Source organism: Protopterus annectens, chromosome 13.part0 (genome assembly GCF_019279795.1).
Source record: "Protopterus annectens isolate FY-2018-M chromosome 13.part0, PAN1.0, whole genome shotgun sequence".
Lineage (NCBI taxonomy): Eukaryota > Metazoa > Chordata > Ceratodontiformes > Protopteridae > Protopterus > Protopterus annectens.
Genome location: NC_056747.1, coordinates 655,262,079 through 655,287,592, shown reverse-complemented (window position 1 = coordinate 655,287,592; position 25,514 = coordinate 655,262,079).

Genomic DNA, 25,514 nt, shown 5'->3' with positions numbered 1-25,514 from the left:
TATGGTAGGAGTGTAAATGTTTAAAAAATGTTACTTTGCAGTTTAGAATTGATGAACTGGAAAAAGTGGATGTTAAAAAAAGCATGCAGGGTTTGTGTGAAACTGTTAATAACATTGTAAAGATGAGATAAATTTGTGGAATGGATAGTAAAGATTGGAAGCGGTTTTGAAATGTGAAACAACAAAAAAAAAAAAATGGTGAAACACTTGGCTAGTGTTATTTTTGTGGCTGGTCATATGGGGACATTAAGATATGCTGGCCAGCCTAAATTAAGTTTCTTTTCTGGAAACATTTCTTTTTTAATTAATGACTGTGACAAGATACAATGTAACCAATGTGGGGAGAAATGACACACTACAAGAAGATGTGTGCCTGAATATAGTTTGTGCAAAATGGGACAATTTTGAAAGGATTGTCAAGAGCAAACAGTAAATAATGAAAAAAGAATGGGAACGGGAAGAAAACGTATATGAGGAAAGACAAGTCAAGGCTGGGGGAGGGGATGAACTAGGTGAAAAAGAAATTGTAGAATAAGAAAATAATATGAGCGGGAAAAGGAGAGAGACTGCATGCAGGAAGAGAGGTCAGGGGACTGGATTGACACTAATAATTTTTTTGACTTCCTCGCCAGTGAAACATCTGATTCTGAAGATGAAGGATTATTTTTAACAGTCTGTATCTGCTTTAACTACCGTATTTAAACCTATATTAGTATTTCCAGTACATAGTTGCACTGCATTTTGCTGTTGGATTTAAACCTTAATTTCATTCTTATGTATGTCAGGCTAGTTCAGGGCTTGTCTTTGTATTAAAGCAGGTCCAGAGCAGTCAGCTAGGAGACTGAGACACCACCATTTGCCCCATTGCATCTGCAACAATTAGTAGAGGTGTACTCTGGAATTTGTTATATCCATTGTGGATATTTAAACCATATTTTAGTATTTGAATAGATATCAGTATTCACCAAGCACCGAAATACTTCTACATCATTGCATTGTTTGGCTACTGACAGCAGAGCCACGGTCTTTTTTAAATATTATCTATTTTTCATTTATTTTTGTCTTGGAAGCATTTGGGGGCAGTTAGTGGAGCACAGCAAGGCTTTCTTCAACAGCATGACCTGTTGTAAGTATCTGACAGAACTAAAAAAAAAGTGTCAATATAGTTACAGATTATATAAAAACTGAGACAATGGAAAATGGTGAAGACTGTAATCTGAAATCATATGTGGACATTTTGATGATTTTACTGGACAGATGAATACAGACACTTAATGGAAAAAGCTCAGACTAATAACATTTTGGCAGGAAAAGTATTAAACTGCAAATTTAACTCATTCTTACTAGAAAGTAAAGTCCAAGAGCAAGCTGTTCTGTTATAAATTATTCCACAAAGTATGAGCTGGCTGATGTTTTGGGTTATGTAGCCCAAGATGTGGGTTTCAGGAGCATGTGAAATACTACTGCACAGGACACAGCAGAAGATGTAGTCTGAATAATGTGTTCATTTATAGAGACCTTATGGCAGGGCATTATAGTTATGGATCAAGCAGGGAATGAAGAAGCTAGTAAAAGACATGGAGATATTGTTAGAGGAGTGTCTGAAAAACTGTCTTTGATTTAATTTATTAAATCAAAAGCTAATGGTTCCACTGAGACATGTGCAGTTACTACTGCTACATAGTGTTGTACAGTGTTTTTATCACACAGTAAACTCTTACAGTTAGCAAGTTGATAGAAGTGGTCATCCTTCAGCATCTTAGATTTGTTTCAGGTATAAGTCGTTACCATTACTGGTGCTCAGTATCTAATACATTTGCTCTATTTTCCTATTACTTTGAGAAAATATGTAAGTATGCAGAACATGTGTAGGTAATCTCACCTACATGTTAGAAGGCTTAGTCCTTTGTCACTTAAATGTAAGTACTGCTTCAATACCACTTAGGGATTTATTTACCTTTAACTTGGGTTATGGCTGAAAATGGTAAGAAGAATCAGCCAACTCATTATTAAATAAACATTAGGTCTTGCTCTGTAGTGCAGCATTTTCCTTGCCTGATTCCTGTTGGTGGATTTAAATGTGTGGGCCATAAGCCGACAGTAAGGCACAAGGGATACACGTAGCACAGATTTACCTCACACCCATGGGTGTTATGAGCAATGAGCCTGAAGGCAGAATGACTTACAAATCCCAGACATGTAATAACATCTGCACCATGCATACTCCCTAGTTTGTTATTGGATGTATAAAGTGGGCATTGGGATTTATAGTTTGAATTTTTCATTTAATGATTTGTGTATGACATATGTGTTTTGTATTGTATTAGCACATTGGTTCCTTCACTGATTTTAATGCTATGCACAGACATAACTTTTTAACTGTGTGGAATTCTCGGATTCCTAATTGTGCTTTCTGCTCTATGTAGTGAGACTTGTTCTGTAATGAAAGGAAGAAAAACACTTTGCTCAAGACTGTTGCTAGTGTTTTGAAGATTTTGTCCTGTTCCCCAGTTTTTTTTTTTGTGACCATGGAGTTGGAACATATATGTTTGGAAGGTAAAGGTGTTCGATCTCCATGTGAGAGGTACAGGGAGATTTGTATCCCTGAAAAGAAATTGTTTCAAAGTGTTCCATTGACTGAAATGTTACATGTAGCTTTTCAACATGTGCAACTGAACATTTATGGTCTGGCATTTCTTTTTATAAGATTTAATGGCAGAATCAGAATTCTGGTATGAAATTTCCATGTGGGTGTTATTATGGACTCTTCTGTCAAACTGGTGTGTACCATTGTACATTTCCATTTATAATTGCCACTTTTAGCCATTTTTGTAAATTACATTTTGGATATGATTTGCCTAAATTCAGTGTCATAGTTTATGTGGTGGTTTATAAAAGATACTTTGAAAATGTGGGCTCAAAATATTATATTTTGGCAGAGTTATGGTCATTACTCATTTGTTGAAATCATATTAAAAATATGCTGCTCTTTTAACATTTGTTTACCAGGAAAGTCTGACTAGATAAACCCCCCTTTTTAATGGGGGCCTGGGGAGAAAAGTTCCAAATGAAATCAATTCTACAGACAGATAAAGAAATTATAATATATATATATAAATATCTATATATCTATATATATATATATATATATATATATATATATATATATATATATATATATTATATATATATAAACTGTAAATATACATTCCTGCTGCTCCTTCAGTGTTGCTGTAGGTCTCTTGGCAGCCTCCCTGACCAGTTTTCATCTTGTCTTTTCATCAATTTTGGAGGGACGTCCAGTTCTTTGCAACATCACTGTTGTCTCATATTTTCTCCACTTTTTGATTACTGTCTTCACTGTGTTCCATGGCATATCCAGTGCTGTGGAAATTTTTTTGTGCCCTTCTCCTGACTGATACCTTTCAACAATGAGATCCCTTTGATGGTTTGTAAGCTCTCTGCGAACCATGGCTTTTACTGTAGCAGGCAACTGAGTAAATGTCAGGAAAATCCTACTAGGACAGCTGAACTTTATTTGGGGTTAATCAGAATCTCTTTAATTGATGGCAGGTGTGTACCCAAGAAGAATGAATGCTGTAATTAAATCAAAAGGTGCGTCAACAAAGTATTAGGTTAAGGGTGTGCACACCTATGCAACCAGCTTATTGTGTGTTATTTTTATTTTTTATATTTTTCCCCTAACAGACTTGTTTTTCAATTGAATTGTACAGGTTAGAGGTCACATTAAAGGTGAGAAAAGTTTTGAAATGATTTATTGTGGTCTAATTTCTGTATATCACAAAAACCTGGCATTTTAACAGGGGTATGTGCACTTTTTATATCCACTGTGTGTGTGTGTGTGTGTGTGTGTGTGTGTGTGTGTGTGTGTGTGTGTGTGTGTGTGTATATATATATATATATATATATATACATATACATATATTAAGAACATGACATTTACAATGGTTATATACATACTGTGTACATAAGATATGAGTACAATAAATTAAAATGCTACATATTCTGTAGGTGGGTTAGAACAGACCCCATATATTGGAAGAGAAATGGAATAATTAATAATCTTTCAAGTATAATTTTTATTAAATTTTCTAATATGCAATACAGGAATCACATACAGTCAAACGCAGGAATTTTTGAATTTTGAAAACCTCAAGGCGTAAGTATTACAGGACATTTATATCACATAGAGCTAGTCATATGATCATGTAAAGTAGAGCTTGAAATTACACCATAAAGGAACCTAGTTCTTAGGTTTATAAATTCAGAGTTGGTCATAAAACCACTGCTCATATGATATTGCTAGGATACCAATACACAAAGTTGAGTTATAACACACAAGGGATTAAAAAAAAAACATGAGGCTATTCCTTTTAATACAACTATATGCACTATATATATACTCGATTGTCACTTATAGGAGATAACATAAAGAAGGATGCATGACTTTTACTATAGAGGAAAAATCAGAAATTATACTCATAAGTAACTTGTATATCTCTTAGAGGCTTGGTTAGATCTTTATAATCCTCATCTGATAGAGTTAAGACAATACTTTTAAAATATTGAGTAGGAGATTTTAAAATTAAGATAGAAAGCTAAGAAAGATAGATAAGGGCCTAACCAATTGCTTCTATGAGGCTTTTCCAATATTTCTGGAAATATTTTATTTTTTACTTACTTATTGTACTTAATTTGCTTGCCAGAACATATTTAGTAGCTATAATTTTAAACTCTGACCAAGAGGTTTTAGATCTGTCCAGCCACTTGAGTGCTATATAGGATTTGAGCATGGTACACAATGACACAATGATATGTTTGGACTCAAAGTTGTAGGAGTTGGAAAATATATTTACAATTGCCATTTCCACAAAAGTGTGAATTTCATGTAGCCCATTTTCTCGAGTTGTGCTCTCAGGGAGCACCACAATTTGTAGATGTTTTTGCAAGACCAGAATATATGTAAAATATCGGCTACTGAGTTAGAGTATGTGGGACAAAGAGGTGAAATATTGGGATTCATTTTACTCAAAAAGAAGGGTGTACAGTAGGCATTATTATTTATCATGAATTGAGTATAGATCATTTTTTAAAAGGAGTTAGTTTTAGGGATATGTCAATTGCTGCAAGTATTTGGTCAACAGTTATCTCCTTGTTTTGGGACTCCCGGTACTTGGAGTACAGAATTAAGTCTTGGTGTTTTATTTTTGTTATTAATTTATAAGTATTTGATAGCATTTTAGTCCTTAACACAAGTGAAGCTGAGGTTTGTTGATAGTTGGAAATCTTGTGGTGTTATTTTGACCTCTGCAGTAAAATATAGTATTTGTATAATAATTATACGATATTTTTTATTGGCTGCTAATAATAGTATAATAGATTCAATTGGAAGGTCTTTGATTTTATAAAAATCCCAGACTATGCAGTTCTTGATGAGTGGGAATTTGTCTAGGTTTAACATATTGTTGTTTAATTTGAAATTTGGTTTTAAGTGAATTGGTTGAGCCATAGTTAGAGTTCTTTAAATTTAGAGATATTATAAGAGTTTGAAAAGATAAAGTATTTTTCACTAATAATGCCATGGTGGTACGGCGGTAGTATTGTTACCTCACAGCAAGAGGTTCTCCCGTTCAATTCTCGGCTGGGCTTGGGAGTGCCTTCTGTGTGGAGTCTGCATGTCCTCCCCGCGGTTGGGTAGCATTTGAAAGACATGCGTGCATAAATGGGCGTGCCTTTGTTGAAGGTTGGGTGTCGAGCTGGCACCTCTGCATTTCATAAAAACTACTGCCAATCATTAGCGGACCAGAGTTCTGCTGTGGCGACACCTTACCAGGAAAAGCCAAAAAACAAACAACAACAACAGCAGGATGAATCTTAAATTCTTTAAGAGTTTTAGAATTAAGGAAAGGGATGGCTTTTGGGTTTAGATTGGATGCAATGAGGTGATAATACATTTTTACCCAAAGATGTGCCAGGATTTATTAGCAGGTTCATAGTTGATTATGCGTATGATACGACTGGCATTAATTACATTATAATATGTTTGAAAATCAGGAAGATTTAGGCCACCTTTCTCTTTGGGGAGGGTTAATCTGGAATAACTGATTCTAGTGTTCTTGGGGTGCCAAATGAAATTGCCAAGTGTAGTTTCCATTTTCAAGAAGAAATTGTTAGGTATATTCTGGTTGATGGCATAGAAATGAAAAAATAATTTTAGGCAGGATATTCATTTTTATAATTGCTGTCTTGGAGAGAAGGGAGAGTTTGATTTTTCCATCTAGTAAGATCTTCCATGACTTTGGACCAGGTTTTATAAAGGTTATTTTTAATTATTTCCTGTTGGGGGTGTAAAAAAGTAATACCTAGATATTTGAACAAATAATTTACTTTAATCTTTGTTTTTAGTATAGAAAATTCTTTGTGACTTATGGGATTTAATGGATAAATTATTGATTTGGTAGGATTTATGGCATAATTAAAGATTTTTGAAAATTTATCAATGGAGCTTAAAATCTTTTCCAAGTCCGTAGAGGGAAATTCAAAGTAAATATTTAAATCATCAGCAAAAGCTGTATATTTCACTAGAACTTTAGAAATGAAGACAGAATGATGGAATGTTTTTTGACTCAGTTTCAGGAGAAGGACTTCTAAATACAGATTGAACAAATACGGTGAAAGCGGACATCCCTGTCTAGTGCCATTGATTATGTGAATTGGATTTGATTTCTTTTTATTTATGTTTATTGTGGTAAAAGCCTTGTTGTAAAGAGTTTTGACCATAACTATATATTCATCAGGAGGTGCAAAGCGTTTCATAATCTTGAAAAGGAAGTTTAAGTTGACTCTATCGAAAGCTTTTTGAGTGTCTACAGAGAGAGCATATCTGGGGGATTTGTCTTTCGCTATCATGTTGGTTATAGCTTCTATAGTCAACGTGTTATCCCATACATTTCTATTATTCATGAACCCTAATTGTTCATGAGATATGATGTGAGGAAGTACTTTATTTAGTCTATATGCAAGTATTGATGATAGAATTTTTATGTTTAGATTAATTGCAGCAATTGGTCAATAATCATTGGGGCTAAAGTTATTGGCAGTGGGTTTTTGTATAAGGATAGTTTTAGAATTATTTATGTATAGATCAGAGATGCCAAATTTTATTATATAATTATAAACTTTAAGTAAAAGTGGGGCTAATTGTTGCTTAAAGGATTTGTAAAATTCCGCTACATATCTGTTTGGGCCAGGTGCTTTTCCTGATTTTAGTTTATTTATGGCTAAAAGGATTTCTTCTTTAGTTAGTGGTGTCTTAAGGGAATTTCTTTGAGTGTCATTTAATATTGGGAATTGTAGGTCATCTAAGAAATTATTAGTGGACAAATTACCAGCATATTCTTGGGGACTGTAAACTTCTTGATAAACCTCTTCAAAGACCTGTATAATTTCCTTATCGGAGAAAAAGGATTTATTATTATAGTTGATTTGTTTTATCCTAGTGGGTGGAGGTTTGATATTAATTATCCTGGCCAGCACTTTAGAGGGGGTTTGGGCCCATTCTGCATATCTGTGGAAGAGCCTGAGTTCCAAAAAGTGAGTATTGTTTTAGGTGGATTGCATGTAATTCTTTTTGTAGGGAGGTCATCTGTTTTTCTAACTCTATGGAATACTTAGTTTGCAGTTCTAACTCCAGTCTTTTTATTTTAAATTCTAATGTAAAAAATTGCAACTTGACTTGTTTTTTGATTAGGGAAGCTTTCTGAATTAAGATTCCTCGAAGTGTTGCTTTAGCTGCGGCCCATTGGATGTCATAAGGAATGATTGACACTACTAAGGTATCATTTGTATGGATAAGAAACTCCCAAACCTCCTGTGAAAGATTCTTATTATTAAGAAGGTTTGGATTAAGGGTCCAGTTAGATAGGGATTGGTCAAATGAGTTAGACCTAGTTGTGCTTATTCTCAGATTAATTTTTGCATGATCAAATATGGTTCTAGGGTCACTGCTATAACTTGTTTCATAGTTTAAAAAGAATGCTGAGATTAGGAAAAAGTCTATCCTAGACCACGACTTATGGTTGGCTGAGAAGAATGTAAATTTACTAATTGAGGGATCATCTATGACGGATTCAAAAGGATCACATAGATTAAAATCATCTATTAATTTGTTTATAAGCATAGTAAGGCTTGTAGATTGTATGTTTTCCTTGCAAGTCCTATCTAATTCAGGTCTCTGGTCTCCACCCAATATCAATAGACAATTTGGAAAATTTTCAAGAAGTGTATAAATTTCATATAAGAATATAGATTGATACATGCAGGGACTGTATATATTTAGAATTAAAATATCTTTATTGTAGTAGGGGATGGAGCACTTTAGGAAGCACCATCTGCCATTAGAATCATAATCACTTGCAATTACTTTACCTTTAAAAGAGCTTTTAACAATTATAGCTACCCCTTTTGAAGCCATGGAGTCCCCAGCAGCTATTATTTATTTTATCCATTTCTTTTCTGAATCCTTTTCCCATTGATCTTTTGTCATATGAGTCTCTTGAATATGAATTATCTCAGCTTTAGATTTGTATGTTAAATGTAACACTAGGTTTTTTTTTCTTATTGTTTTGTAGGCCCTTAACATTCCACGATTCCAATGATACCATTAAGAAATGATTTTTTTAATTTAATAACTGTTAAGAGGGTTAATGAGATGAATAAAGAAGACATTTTCAGATCATGGAGGATTATAATGACATAACTAACAACTTTTATGAAGGTTCTTAGAAAACCAAATACAGAGAAATATTGAAAATAAGTGACAATCCACCCTTTCAGACCCCCCTGTGTAGGCCCATGACTTACTACTATCTGAAAGAGGTATTATAATAATATTTACAGTTTTAACTGTTTTACAAAACACTTTTATTGTTTTAAGATCCATCAAGCAACAAGCACATGTAGAACTTCCCGCTCTATGTTAACCTTAAGATAATTATGTAAGAACATAAACATTTCCTTATATATCTAGATAAATTGGGTAGTATAAACCTAATAGTGCTGGAAGAAATGACAACTACAAGTGAAAAGTAGATCTGTGTTGTAAATTAATGGAAGACTGCTTATACAGTTGTACACATTTTTCTATCTCTTATAGAGTAATTATTAGACAATTGTACGATTATTAGTACTGTCCGAGCTTTCAGGCTTATAGAAACATGTTCATTTTAAAGCTATTAAATAAACTCTGACATCCACTGACCAAAAGTGAAGAGGATGCAATCAACACATTTGGAAGAACTAGCCAAGTATAGTAAATCTAAACAAAGTTGTTGTTGTTTGTCTTTCGGCTTTTCCCAGCGGAACTCCGGTCCGCTAATGATTGGCAGTAGATTTTCAAGAATGCTGACGTGCCAGCTCGACGTCCAACCTTCAACGAATGCATGCCCATTTATGTATGTCTTTCGAACACCCAGCCAACCACGGGGAGGACATGCAGACTCCACACAGAAGGCACTCCCCACACTCCAGCCGAGAAATGAACGGGAGAACCTTTTGCTGTGAGGCAACAATGCTACCGCTGCACCACCGTGGATAGTAAATCTAAACAAAGTACTGTACACATATTCAACTGATATAAGTAACTCCATTTGCATAATGCAGTTTTGTTTAGGATGTATCTAAATTGTCTTGCATATATCAGAAATAACTCAGTATTTTGAAATCAGAAAGTGTACATCGGAACAAATCCAATAAAATGGACATTCTGCAAAAATAAGGATGGCTGAGAGGTATATAACCTCCAGCCCCAGTCAGTTTCTGAGAGAGATTCAGAAAATAGTTTCAGACTTCATTCCCCTCAGAAAGTTCATGTCAATGAGAACCTGCCAATTCCATTAACTTTCCAAGTCTGCAAGTGCATCATTCAAAAATGTACCCTGTTTTTGTGCTTTTGTCCCAACCTCATTTATGGCTTTGTTCAGATTTTCTGCTGTAAGAGGCTGAGAGGTATGGCGAGGAACAATTGAGATGTGTGCAGAAATGTAGTTATAAACACGTTAAATTGCACTATAATGATATTTTATTGCTTAATTATGTACCAACGAAAGTTAATTTCTGGATGTCATAGTAACTATCATAAACATGAAGGACAGCTGAAAAGAATAATCAATTTACTTTTGTCCTGTAGAAAGAGCGTAAGACCTATATTCAACAAAGCCATTATTCCTTCATAGCAGTGAAATAAAAGACAAAATGAGTCAAGTGTGAAATCCTGAATGCGGTCAATGGCAAACATCAATCCACACCTTCCAGATACCTCCCGCAAAAAGAACACTTTTTTTTTTTTTTTTTTACAGTTACCTTGGTTCAAAAGCTGCTGACAGTATAATTTGCAATCTTCTACAATAGAATCATCGGCTACACTTCTTCTCATATTCCTTCTCCTTTATTTCCCTTTCTTCCTTCCCTTGTCTTTACATATTCTTCCCGTTGCCAAGCCGATTGAGCTGACATTGTTTTGACGTATGGCGCATGATGCTTCTATGAACTTTGCCCTTTTCAACCTTTCTCTTCCTAATTTTAGACTGGAATTTAACTGTAAGGTCGAGGGGCACTAGGCAACCGCATGGCATTACAACTCTGCCTATAAATAGAACGCTGAGATGGAGATGAGGAAGAAGTGAGTTTACCTGAGGTATTTAACTTAAAGTTGAGTTTTAGGTTTCAGTACATGCAATAATGGGTTTGGCTTCAGTTTTGGCTTTGAAAACATTGCTGAAAAGTAGGGTACAAGTCTGCTTATAAACCAGGTTGCTTGGGAGTTCTCCAAACGCTTTTACGAAGGAAAATTTAGCTTCATGAAGATTCTTGACAGAATAACTGATGCTGTTTTGTTGAAAGGAGAGAGTCGCCGGATATTTCATTTGGAATTTAATGTTTTTATTTAGTAGGTAGTTGCAGAAAGGTGAGCGGACTTGTCTGGCTTGTTTTGTGGGAAATGGTAGATCTTGAGCAATTGTAATTTTATTACCTTTCCAAGTGATGAACTTCTTTTTTTTTGCAAACATCATAATAGATTGAGCATGTGAAGCATTTAAAATTCTGGCATAGACTTGCCTAGGAGTATCGGAAGATTGTGACTTCCTTAGGGCTCGATGTATTCTCTCGATTGTGTTCGACTGAGAAAGTTCTTTGTTTTCAATGACGTGCTCAAATATTTCTTTTGCAATATTAGTGAGTTGTGGCTGCTCATACTTCTCTGGTATACCTCTTATTAAGACATTGTTGCTTCAAGATCTGTTATTTTCTGTTGCAAGTCCTTGATGGTAGATTTTTGCAGGGGTGGCTTTTTGTAGCTCCTGTATTTTTATTTCATTGTTAATAATTTTTGCTTTGTTTTGATCCATTCTCACTATGATTTGATCCAGTTTGTTAACAAATGAAGTTAGCTTTGTAGAGAATGTTTGTATTTCAGACTGGAGTGGGAATAGGGCAGCTTTAAGCTCCTCCATGGAAAAGGGTTGATCTGATTTAGTTTTCTGAGGTTGTTTCGTAGTTTCTGTCAGTGCTTCAGATGTTTTTTGTCTTTTCGTAGAGATTTCTTTCTCTGGAGATAAAATTAAAGAAAGTCTGGTTTTCGAAGATTGCAAGTCCATTTGTTCCATTTTTGTGAGATATTTTGTTTATTTTCTTTTGTAGAATTTAGTTTTTACACTGCTGGTAGGCTTGAGCACATGTGGCTGGATTCACCACTGTACCACTGCAAGAGAGAAGGAAAATCTAACCTTTCGTTGCTTCAGATCCAAGAAATAAAGAGGAGGTAGGTGATAATCATTTTATCTTAGCTTTGAGTTCGTCTTTTAGTATGATTTGGTGCAGTGGTATCAAGTGATTTGACTGGATTAGCAGATGAATTTTAGAGTTTACTGAAGTATGTGCTTTCTAGCTTGCGGCCATCTTGAACTCTTAATAATCTTTTAAGTGTGAAATTTTTGGTATGATATATTTGGGACCGTCCAGTATGATGATGTGGAATTCCATTTGTAAATATTGCATTTTAGGGTCTGTGTTGTATAAGCTCAGTATTATAACTCTGATGGTGGTGGTCCATAAAATATTATATTTTAGAAGAGTTATATTATTTGTTGAAAATAACAGTTTAAAGTATTTTTTATGTCTTATCAGCTCTCTAGTGAAGCTTTTGAGTTTATTTTTTTCACTAAAGGTGTATGTAGAAGCTGACTGTGCAGTTTTCCATTATGGATCAAAATTGCTAGTGAGAGAAGTAATAACAGCCAGTGAGATTTTTTTCGGCTGTGAACGAGAAGGTCTCATTGCTTAAAATGTGAGGTCCAGGTGTCCTGTACTAACTTGCATGGAACATACCTGATCAACAGATGATTAGCAATCAGATTATTTAATTTTCTTTGCTTATTTTATATGTCAACTTTTCAAGCATACCAACATAGTAGTACAGAAGACATAATGTATTAGGGTAACCATTCAGTTACCTGGGATCAAGGATTATGTAACACAAGGGAGCTTTCCTCTTCAGACAAGGAAGGGCATCTATATGGCAGGTTTTATATTATTTTCAAAGATAATTTCCTAATCCCACAGTGAGTGAACCATGTAACTGCCTGACTCATCCAAGGGTACAACTAGTAGAATTGAGGCCAGCAGGTTATTACATTATTAAAATAAACAAAATCTGCATGGCAAAAACAGCTATATTTGGGAGAAAAGTGCAAACTCCAGAGAAAGAGAAGGTATTTTATTAAAATAAAGTTATGAGCAAGGGAGCTTACAGTAAAAAAAGATGGCTTACAACTATAAGGAGTCATAGAAGCATGCCAAAGAACTATACTGGTTAAACAAGAAGGAGACTTGGCTAGTAGTTAAAATACCAAAGACACAAACTGATAGCATGATCTTAACTTTTAAGGTGTGTCTGTGATGTACTTCATCAATGCATAAAAAATTCTAGAAAAGACTAAATGAAATTTAGGTCAAGTGGGTGTCGGTCAAGTGGGTGTCAGTCAAATGAGTTTTAGGTCAAGTGAAGTAGACCCGATGGAAGACATAGCAGAAACTGGCAGATTACATTAAAAGAAGCATCTGTAAATGCCAAATATTGTCTTGCACTGGAGTTGTACTGCATTAATAATAAAGATGCATAGTCAATAAAATCCAAATGTATGAGACAGCTGGAAAGTAGAAATTAAGGTAGTAAACCTTTAGCATATTCAAAATGTTATGCTACATAAAGTCTGTTGGTAATATCATTTTCTTATCTTGCTCAAGTTGTTCACAGGTAGAAGGGAAGATAGTGGAACAGGTGAAATAGAGATAAAAGGGAAGATAGTGGAACAGGTAAACAGCTTCAAGTATCTGGGAGAGGTGGTTGAGAAGAAGGGAAGTCTGAATGAAGAGGTCAAAGGTAGAATCAGAGGGGCTGCAGCCAACTGGCATAGAGGGTCAGGTATAGTGTATGACAGAAGAATGCCAAAGAAGCTGAAAAGTAAGGTGTACAAGACAGTGGTGTGACCAGTACTACTGTATGGTAGATAAACCTGGGCAGTAAAGGCAGAACAGTTGAAGAAGCTACAGGTGATGGAAATGAAGTGCTTGAGAAGGGTGGTAGAATGCACACTGTGGGACAGACAAAGAAATGAAGACCTAAGAGCAGAAGCCAAAGTTCTCCTATTGCAGAAAAGATCAAAGAGAATGGATTGAGGTGGTTTGAACACGTGCAGAAAAGCAAAAGACAACCTGGTGAGGAAGATTTGGGACAGGAAGCGGGGACGTCTAGCAAAGAGGTGGATCAACCATGTGAAAGAAGATCTGTGACAGTCAGGCATGAGTCTTGAAGAAGGCAGGAGTGTGGCACTGAATCAAGAGAGTTGGTGACAGTTCAGGAACGGCCTTAGGTCAACTGGTGCCCTAGGCAAAAAGGCTCCATGGTGCCCTCATCCTGGTCTACCTACACCAAATAAATACTGGAAAAGCACCCCCGCTAGAGCGGAGCCCTAGGCGGCCACCTAGTTGGCCTATGCCTAAGGCCGGCTATGTGACAATTAACACAATACCCCAACACCATGCAGAAAAAATGGGGAAAGGGGGCTGATGATGTTTACACTTTTCTGTATTTGTTAATTTTAGTTGTGCTGCTTAGTAAAGCTAGACCTTGAGCAGTTTATAATAAAGGTTGCTACTGCTCCATTAACATGTTACCATGAAAAAAAATGACCGCAATAGGCATAACAAAATCTTCAAGAGCAGTTAATTTACTGACTGGTGAGCATGGCTACAGTCTACCCATTTTTTTCATGGCTATGGTGTTATCATTATTGATATTAGAAAGTTGAACTTGAAAGAAAACCATGAATGTTAGATGACAGTGACATAATGAATATGCTGCTACAGAAGAAAGAAATTATTTAAGGATTTAAACCCTCAAATGTCTAGGATGCCCTTCACAAGTGCCTAAAGGTACATGTTTCAACACATGAAATAGGAGCTTTTTAAAATGTATTCTGCCATGTCCATTGGTATAGAGAGACAAAGCCTTGACTAACACCTAGGTGACTTAATTTTTTGGCTAGGGTGCTGGTGTGGCAGAGAACAGGAGTGACATGGCTTTGTTGGATTGTCTCTTGTAAAAGGGAGAAGGTGTGCATGTTGCCATGGTTGAATACTCAGTGGAGACAAGTGACCCCAGAGAGTATTGGTTTCAAGAAGGGTGAAGCTGTGCTGAATGGTTATATTACCCCAAAAATAAATGATGCACTCTTGCTGATTCCTATTGCATGCTAAATCCTAGGCATGTTACTATTTGTGTTTAGTAGGGCTAGGGCTGCAAAAAAAAAAATAAAAAATCCAGGTTGTCTGCCTGAATGATGACTCCTCTCAATGGGGCATTGTGCTAATGTATGGGTAATGAGTAGACCAGGTGACTGAGGGAGGATCTGATGGTCTGCACTCACTGGGGACAAAAGTATAAACAAAATTCATACAGTTAACAATGTGTGTATGCAATACATTAACATTTTCTTTCTAATGGCATACATATGTTCTGGAAGTTCTTATATAAAATAAACCACTCGGTATATAAACAGTATTATAGTAGTATAGTTATCATAACCTGTAGAACCAGAAGGCCTGCTCAGCATAAACTGAAATAATGTTGCAATGTCTTATAAATCTGTATTGCATACAAAAATAATATATAGGGCTATGTATCCAATTGTTTTTTGTTTATTGTTCACACAGAGGGCCAGAATCAGGCTCAAATTCTGAAAGTTTTTCAAGTTGATATTCCTCTTATTAGTGAGCATAGACAAGTCCAACACAGCCTGATCAAACTTACCATTAATATGCATCAGTTATTGAAGATTATCTGTTTAATAGCTTCTGAATCAACACTACAATTTAGGATCATCATCTTCACCAGGCTTCTACTGGCATCTTCGCTATCTGGGTGATTATGACTTGAAGCATGTGACTTCTCTAGCATGAGAGGGGGTATAGATCTTCTCTGTGTTCACAGGCTTCCTGATTAAAATCATCCATCATACCTGTGATGTATCTACTGTTAGTAGACTTGGATTACAGAATACCTGTTTTTGTTAGACAGTCTTGTTGGTTAGTAGTTATTCTTGGATTTTTAATAGTCCTTGCCTATTATTTTTATGTCTCTTAGATATATACTGGAATAGTGCAGAAAACTGTTGTTGCAGGTATCCTTATGGACAATTTTGTTACTCAGTCTCTTATTATCCAAGTCCTAAAAGGAATATATTTCAAGAAACTTAATAGAGTAGACCTGTTGGTAGCAAGACATCATAAGGAAAGCTTAAGAAAATTTGTAGTAGCACTCAAAACAGAAAGTCCCAAAACTTGTCAAACCATGATATATTATAAAAATGCAGTCCATAAAGTGTGTGTATAATTTAACATTATTCCAACACTGAAAAGATGTACAGTTTCCTTTTTCCATTTAGCTAAAACTAAACTGGCAGTGATGGAAGTCACTCTAGTCATCATAGCTGTTGTACTGCATACAATGAATGAGTGAATGTTTACTGTGACTAATATAGCCCATTCTTCTGTCTTTTCAAATAAAACCTGCTGAGTCAAGAATGAAGGCAGATAGACGCATGGGTACGTATTAGGCTAGCTGCCCTTGCTGGCCATTTTAAAACAAGCCATTTTCTTTTTCCCTTGCAAAGGTGTGAATCAAACTCTGTACCTTGTGTTTGGGAGGTAAACACTTTAACAATTATGCTAATCCCCAACAATGAGTTTGTAACGATGCTTTTTAGCTTGTGCCCTGCAAGAATGACCAGTGGCTCAGTTTACGACTCATTGGCATCTACAAATTGTCTTAATCATGGATAGTCCTTGTGTATCTTTTAGAATTATGAAAATGGATCCCATTTTTTGATTTGACACTTTTATTCACTTAAAACCAGTTATGTAACTATTATTAACCATGCCATCAATGTTAATGGCAACATTTTTGATATAAAGTGTGTTCATAGTTATTTACTAGGCCATTGAACTGCAAGGATCTTAAGAATCCTAGCCTTACATTCCTATGGTAGTTTTTAGCCCTTATATTATGCATACTAACCCGGAAATAGGCAAGGATAAGCTGGGTTTCTCCTATCTATAAAGGACAGAGTGGCTAAACTTGAGGTGCTGAATCTGTGGTTACCCATCCATTTGCTCAATTTGTTTTATGTGTTTGGAAGATGGTTCCGTAGAAGCAGTATTCTCTGTGATTCAAACCTATCCCTCCAATATGTTCTATTTATTTTGTAAAATAAATTGAAATCCCTTGAGTGGGTGTTTGAAACCATTGGACTTGCAAATGTGTAATAGGTCTGACAGAATAGGGTCTACTGAAGCTTTAAATGTAAGCAGATGTTGCCTCTCAGTAAGCTGTATGATACTGAGAAGAGGGGCAAGGCTTTGAGACAGTTTGCACAGTTTTTATGATTTAGGCCCTTGATTTGTTTTTTAGTAAGAAAGCACTGTGGCCATTCCAGTTGTGACAGGTGTTTGGACAGTTACATACCAAAAGGGGCATAATACTCAATGATCAGCCTAATGAGTGCTAAGAACAGTGGGATAATTACATCCTTGGACATGACTGCAGTTCTTTTAAATACAAGTTGTACGATGAAGAAAGACTCCTTACAATAATAGATGAAAGGTGATCAAATGATAGTTCATTGTCAACACTGGCTCCCAGATCTTTAACTAAAGTAACAGTTTTCAGGGGTATGTTGTTAGTGAGTTATATAGGGATTAACATTTCACTGGGAGAGGTGATGTACAATACTGGGGTGTTAGATTGTGTTCGTCACCTTTACAAAGTCTAGATATAAGGGGTTCATTGTTTTTAAGCTTGGTGGGTAACCAGTATTTTGACAAACTGTTGCAGTTTATACACAAAAGCATTTATCATAAGGCATAATTTCCAAATTGGTTTTGTTGTCAGTATAGCTCATAATTGCCATTGCTCACCACCCTTGTTGGTCTTCATAATTGTAATGTTTTTATTATTCTGTAATTTCAAAGACACAGCACATTCTTTCCTACCTAAATTTTACAAACAGTTCTGTTGGAGTTGTTTTAACAATTTCCAAATTTCAGACTCCAATATGATTTCAAGCACTGTAATGGTAGGATGAGATATGGGTCTAGAAGAACTCTACTTTTTAAATACAACAAAACTGTCATTCAAATCCAGCTCACATGTTGGAGCTAGCAGTTTTATGCTTTACTTTCTTTTGTAACTTTTGAGAGAGGGGATTGTAGGCATAACACCAGGCCACCGTGCAGGCGCACACAGACTTTTTTTTAGATCATTTGACTCTATATTCAACAAGCCACATTATATATATTAAATACTGTATTACATGTTACCTTGGGTAGTCCTTGCCCACTCAGTTTATCTCTAGTTGTGTGGGTGCTGTTCAGAGCTTGTTGCCTGTTGTGTGTCTGGGAAGTGCTCTTAGAAGTCAGCAGGGAACACCAGCAATCACGATTGTCTACTCTGCTTGCAAAAAAGTAAGGTTACTCATTCATGTCTCCTTTGTTCAAATTAGCTACCACATTTCAACAAATGTATACAACGCAAGCACAAGAACATCTTTAAATGTCTGGCAACTTACATGTATCTCCAGGAGACATCATAATTTTTTTACGAGTGAGCTATGGTAGCAACTAACTCTGTGGGGCATGCATTCATGTAGCCCAGCATTTAAACATTGCTTGTTTTTAAATGAGTAGCAATTCTTTCAGAAAATATTGCTATCATATTTTATTTTTACAGTCAGGTCTCTAAATGCTCCATATGATTTGAGGGGTCTATATTACAAGACCGAAAGAGCAGAACCGCGAACACCTAAAGAGCGAAAAAAAACAGAACCTCAAAGTGTTGTTTGTCAGATTACGGTACAGTGAAGATTGGAATATTTGCCCTTTCCTCACTGTAGTGCGATATCGGAGTTGGGATATATATTTAGCGGGGGTGGGGGGGCACAGCCCCACACAATAGCAAGTTCGAGGTTCCGTTTCTTTCGCTCTTTAGGTCTTCGTGGTTTTGATTTTTCGGTCTTTTAATATAGACCTGATTTAAGTCATCTACCCTGTAAATAAATAATAAACAAAAATAAATGGTTTGGTATGGCCATCCATTTGTAATGGATTGTACTGAGTTATAACCCAGTAACTACTACAAAAATCAGGTTATAATAACATGAGGGTCTTTCAACCTGAAACTGAATTTCTTAACTTCAGATGTATTCATACTTGATTTTATTTTACTAGACTTATGGCTGATTCAAAGTTCCTCGCTCCATTGTAGAGATACTCAGGTTAGTCATTACAGAGTGTGTCATGACAATTAGGCCCGCACATAAGAGGTTAGCACACCTTCTCTTTGTCAGTGAGAGAAGCTATTTTACTTTCCTATAAAGGTTTAGCTTCCAGCATCACCCATATACAATAGTTTTCAGCATATTTGTTGAACAACTTGCTGTGGCAGAACCATATGCACAAACTATGGTGAAGAATGAGATATGAGTGCAATCAGACAGCACAGACCTGTTCTTATCTCTACTGCCTCCCAATGAATTTACAATAATGAATAAGTCCTCATCCAGAATTGGATGCATACCCACTCATTTATATTTACTTGATGGTTGGCTGTGTTGCTGAAGTGATGGATATGCCGTCACTATCTGGTATCCATATACCATAGATGTCTTTGCTTTTCATACAAAATGAACTCTTGAAGTAGATGGCCAAATTGTTATGTTTAACTTTTCATGGAGGTACCTATATTGCTCTGATTAAACTGATTAGACTATCAGGGTCAGAACATTAAATTAAGTTTTTCCTTTGCTTGTCTACTGCTCTATAACGTTCTTTCTTTTTCTGATATGCTTCATACCCTGTTTACTTTTGTCATCATTCTTTATTAATTATATCATGGAAGACTCCCCCCCCCCCACATGTTCATATCACTCTGTTGAGCCACTGATCTCTAATTTCTCCTACCAGTGCCTTTGCTATTGTAATATGTCACCACAGTGACAGTAAAATCATCTATTGAAGACTGTAATTTTCTTATGAATTAGATGCAGGTAACTACCAGTGTGTAGAACCTTATATTCTCAGAGTTGTCCTTAGCTTGTAGAACAAGCAAGCATTCACTCTGTATTATTTCTTTAACCATCAGCTTGTCTGGCATATGGCTTTTCCTGCTGTCCTCATTTAAGGCCTGTCAGAATCTCAGCACAAAATGTTGAATGGTCCTCACTTATTTTGGGAGCCCATCACTACCCGGAGTGTTGTTCTTTTCCTGTTTCATCAGAGTATCTCTGTCTGTTCTTTATACATTTCCTTCATTAGACTGTCTCATACATCCTTTTCTACCCTAGAGAGATCAATATTTTCCTGGGAATTCTCTATTTTCAATTATTTCATTCTTCCTGTTCACTAGTGTACAATTTTTGATAGTACTTTTTGAAAGATTGAAAAATGTAATCATCCCCTGCCACTATTTCCAATCTTCTGTCTTTCTTTATTCTAATCATCACCCTTTCTACACCAAATAAAAGTGTGGTTAATAAGGAAAAAGAAGTTGGTGGGAATATGGAAAAAGTTGCTTAATGAGATTTGGAGGGATTGGGCCATGCCTGGGTTGCTGGAAGCTTGGAATAATAGTAGTTATAAAGAAAGAAGGAAATAATTCACTTGAAACAGCATTATACAGACCCATCACAATATTAAATCATGACTACAAAATATTTGTGGCCATAATATGGCTAATAGACTAGCAGAGATTATGACCTAACTGACAAACCCAGACTGATGTGGATTTGTGTAGGGTAGGCATACACAAGACAACATTATCTGGACACTAATGTTGATATATGATGCTCAAACAAAAGGAGTAAAGTTGGCCGTGTTATCACTCTGATGTAGAGGAAGCCTTTGATGGGGCTGAATGTCATTTCTATTCTCTATATTGCAGATATTTGTATTCCCAGACCAGTGAAAGGACTGAGAAAGATATATGGTGGAGGAGGCTACAGCACAGGTTAAAATTTCAGAATGGCAGTCAGAAGACCTAAGTATATCAGTGGGGAAAAGACATGGCTTTCCACTGTCCCCTCTGTTATCTGCTATTTGTCATGTGTCATTAGCTGCCAAGACCAGACAACTGAGGACTATATGAAGAGAGACATCATGGGGCTCTTGGAATATGTGTATTTGGCTGGTATGAGCCTAGCAGTCGGCAGCATTTTACATTCTCTAAGGATGATGCCACAACATGAACAAAAGATGACTGACTTTAATTATGTGCTTAGTTTTTGGTGTCATTCTAAGGGAGTGCAATATTATGATCATGGAAGGAGATGGTCTACACCTCTCCCTCTAGGCTTTTTTAGGCAATGCCAAACTGAAAGTACTTGTGACATAGCAAATAAAAAAACAAGAAAACCTAAAGGTGTTACTGCTCATTGCTATTAGTCTAAATAAAAAAAAAATCCATTCCCTAGAAGTTCTATTCACCATAGATAATTCTGATGTCTGTGCAGTCATTGAGACATGGTTTAAAGCCATGGAGAGCTCAATAGCAGTGTAAGGTATAATGCCTTCCACACATTTAGACCAGCTATTAAACAGAGAGGGACTAAATGTGGAGGTGTCTTGATTTACATCAGAAATACATGTACCTCAGGGCTGGTCAAACAGGACAATGCACTTGAGCTTCTCCACATTCAGATCACCATAGACAAAATCTCATACAACTTTCTTGCAATCTACAAGTCTCCATCTATGACTCAGGAAACCCATAACGTGTTTAAATTTAATGGAAACACATCATCCAACCCAGTACCATGTTCATGGGCAACTTTAATTACCCCACTATTAACTGGGAATAATAGATTATGCCAGATGTATAGGCACAGTGATTCCTGGATTTTGGAAACACAAACTCCATGGACAAAATTATCAATGCACCAACCAGGGGTGCAACCATACTGGATTTGGTCATCACTAATATGGGAGAGTGCCACACACCCCCAATTGCAATGTCTTCTCTGGTAAGGTCAGACTACAAAATGCTCCCCTTTGAAGTAAAAGTAAAACTTGCAACTGCAGCCAACCATGGAATATTTAGGAACTACTCTAAGGCTAACTTCCTACTATTAAGTGATAACCTGGAAACATTTCAAGTCCTCATAAACCCTGAAAACACTGCTGCCTACATGCAACTGTTCACAGGAATCCTATACAAGTATGTTAATAGCTGCATAGAGTCAACTATACCCACCAGGAAGAAATACAGAACTAACTCAAAAAGCAAGCCACCCTGGTGGAATCACAGCATCAACAGGCTGTATAACGGAAGGAAGAAAATCATGGCAAAAATTGGGAGGTGCAGATTCCAGCAGGATAAATGCACTCTCAGCAAACTAAACAAATGACTCAGAGAACAAATAAAGTCTACCAGAGCCTAATGTGAAGTAAATTTGGCCTTCCAAGCTAAGGACAACTGCAAGGCAACCTCAAAGGCAATATAAAATTGTATGCAGATCTCATTGTTAATGGAACCACCTATACTGAGCCAGAAGATATACCAAACCTATTGGCTGACAAACTCAGTTCCATTTACCCCTCTCTCCCCCTCAACCTTCCCTCAGGAAATACCATCAAATATAACACCCCTGCTGTCATTGGGGAACAGGTCCTTAATGCTCTCTCTAAGGCCAAGAACACTGCATCAATGGGCCTAGACAATTTCTCAGGTTGCCTTCTAAATAGCATGAAACATGACCTATCAAGGCGTCTGGAATTGCATTTTTAACTGTAGCCTCTAAACAAGCTTCATACCTCATGAATGGAGAACAGCAACGGTCTTCCCTCAGTACAAAGGTGGGCCATCTACAGACCCTGGAAACTACAGACCCATAAGTCTCATTGGTCTCCTATGCAAAGCCATGGAAATAATCAATAATGACATAGGAAATCTCCAAACACTGGACCCAATCCAATTTCATGTCATCAAGGGCAGGTCATGCCTACTCAACCTTGTGGACCTCTTTGAAAAGGTTATCAAAGCAATAGATGAGAACAAAATGGTTCATAATGCCTACTTTGATCTGGCCAAGGCATTTGACACAATACTCCACTCCAGCATTTATGACAGTCTCAAGAGGTTAGGTATAAACCTTTATGCCACCTGGTAGATAGCCATCTGGCTGACAGACAGGACCCAGGAAGTTAAAATTTGGCAGTTCACCTCTAGAAAGAGGCCAGTCACAAGCAAAGTCTCTCAGGGTTTGGTCCTAGGACCACTCTTTTTTGGAATTTACCTCTATGAAGTCAAGGCCAACGTGAATGGCCTCTGGGTGACTAAATTTGCAGATGATTGCAAATTAGGAGCTGCCATTGAATCCCCTACCAACACAAATGTTCTCCAGGAAGGGCTGACACAAACAAATAACTGGTGTCAGAGCCATGAATTAAAACTAAATGTTACGAAATACATAATAGTGTTCTTTAAGTTATCCATCCCTGGTAACTATCATATTGACAACACACTACTAAAAGATGACCCAGTAGTCAGGGACTTGGGGACACACATAGACAGTAATCTAGCCTTTAACCATCATGTGTCTACAGTAGTGGGGAAATCATTCTATGTTGTGCAACTTATAAACAAAGATATGGCATCCAGGTCCAAGGAAGTCCACTGCATTCAGCATTCATCAGACCTATCATTGAGTACACTGTCCCCTTGATATGCACCTAACCAGGCATATTCAATAACTGGAACATCCGCAGAGGTTCCTCATTAAAAGAATACAGACCATAAGGAACATGTCCTGTGCAGACTACCTCAAGGCCCTATCCCTGTATTTTGTCTTCTACAGGCTGAAGAGGGAAGATCTATGCCTGAAATGTGAGGCATTTACAGAACACAGCTTGATGGACCTCCTGTATATCGACAAAACAGCACCGGAATTACCCATTCTAAAGACTTAAAACTTGCCTGTGATATAAATAGGACCTGATGGAGAGACATGTATGTATCCCTGAAACTACCACTTCTCTGGAACAGGCTCCCCATCCATGTGAAGCAGCGTTTGTCCCTAACCAAGTTCAAGTGTAACAATTGGATGGGGAACAGGAAGTTCATCCCTGGTTTGGCACCAATGTCTTTAATGGACACAGGCAGCTTGTAAATGGTTCATCTCCCGGGCCCCTGCTTGGAAATGTTTCACCACCCAAGCCCCTGCTTACGCTTATCAAGGGTATGAGAACTTGTCAGAGATTTGGGATGCATGTCTAGGCTTAAAAAAGGCACTTGTGGTCATAAGCCTAGTAAACACGTATGAACCTATATATGGGGAAGTATGTGCTGAAAAGAGTACCCAGTATGTATGATGCGATAGGTATCACTGAATAACCTAGAGGAGAACATGGGAAAAATGTCTAACAGTCTAGAAAAGATGAGTATGTTTCAGGATGTACTATAAAAGAGAATAAAACTCAAATGATGAATGGACCACCTGTCACTGTTCTGCACCTGACTAGGTGCTAACTGAACTGTTACAGCTCATTGTATAACAAGAAGTGGTACATGACTGCTTTTCTTCTTATATTTCATTCTTACTTTGCCTTTCTCTGGAAATATTGCTGGGTTTTGTTTTCTTCTTCATAATTATGTCTCCAGCCAGAAACGGATTCCTTCTTCTGTAGCCTCTCTCTCATTTATTAAGCTCTCCACTTTGAAGGTCCCACACTGCCCCTTTATTTATCACTTTTGGAAAACATTTTGAGACAGTTATGGGTCCTCATCCTTAGAGTATAGCAGGAGTTCTCTTGAGAGGAAGTTGTCAATGTTGCCTGCTGTGAATGTGTATCTATCCCTTCACTTCTATCCATCAAGTGCCTAACTTGGTTTTATTGCTGACCATTACTGAGGTCTATGTTATAGAAAGGAGTCTTTGTAGCTTGAAAATTAAATGACAGGTTTACTCAAATGAAAACAGACTTAACCTGGAATCTACTAGTACATTTCTTTAGCCAGGGAGACATAACCAGATAGGAGTGTGCCTTTAATACATATCAGAACAATACTGCTCATGGCCAGAACGTTCTGTTTGTTACTCAGAGGTAATTTTGTCAGCTTTAGTATGCATTCTTCTTTTTATAAGATTCCCTTTTCCCACACTACCAAGACAGGGAGTGGCTACTGTTTTCATTGTTCATTGCACTAAGCCTTCTATCATTTACAGTTGTTAGATGTGTATGGTAGTGAGCTCTGTGGAGCTTCCCCCTCCATCTGCAAGCCTTTCCCAATGGTTCCTCTACCTCCCCCAATCATCCCATACATTCCCCTGCTGAGGGTGAGACAGATGCATTTATTCCCCAGACAGAGTAAAAGCCCTAGAGGCCCTTTGTTCCCTGTTGGGGTGATAGCCTCATCAGATTAACCCATCAGAGTGAAGGAGTATAAGGAGAAGGACACACTGTAGTTGTGCAGATGAACCTAACACCCTCCCATCCTAGTGCAAAGATTTTGGCTAGGTGCTTGCCAAAAATGAGTAGAGCAGAATTTATTTCCACCAAGGTACATCTGGAAAGTGGAACTGATCCCTAGTAAGGGGCAGTCATCCAGTTTACCAGTAATAACCTGCATTGATCCATTCACCAGAAAGGAATCCCCTGCATTTTCCATGCCACATCCTACAGACACTTGAACTGCTAACTGAACCTTGTTCACCTGGTTAACAGTTAGGGCTTTGGTTCACCTGGATAGCAGTCAGTGCTTTGTCCCTCTTTAACAGTGGTGCTGGCCACTCTGCAAAGCTTATTATCCATCTCACTCTTCTGCCAACATCTGCTGATGCCTGGATTGCATGGTGTGATTCTTTTAATTCATTTTCATTGTCTTAATG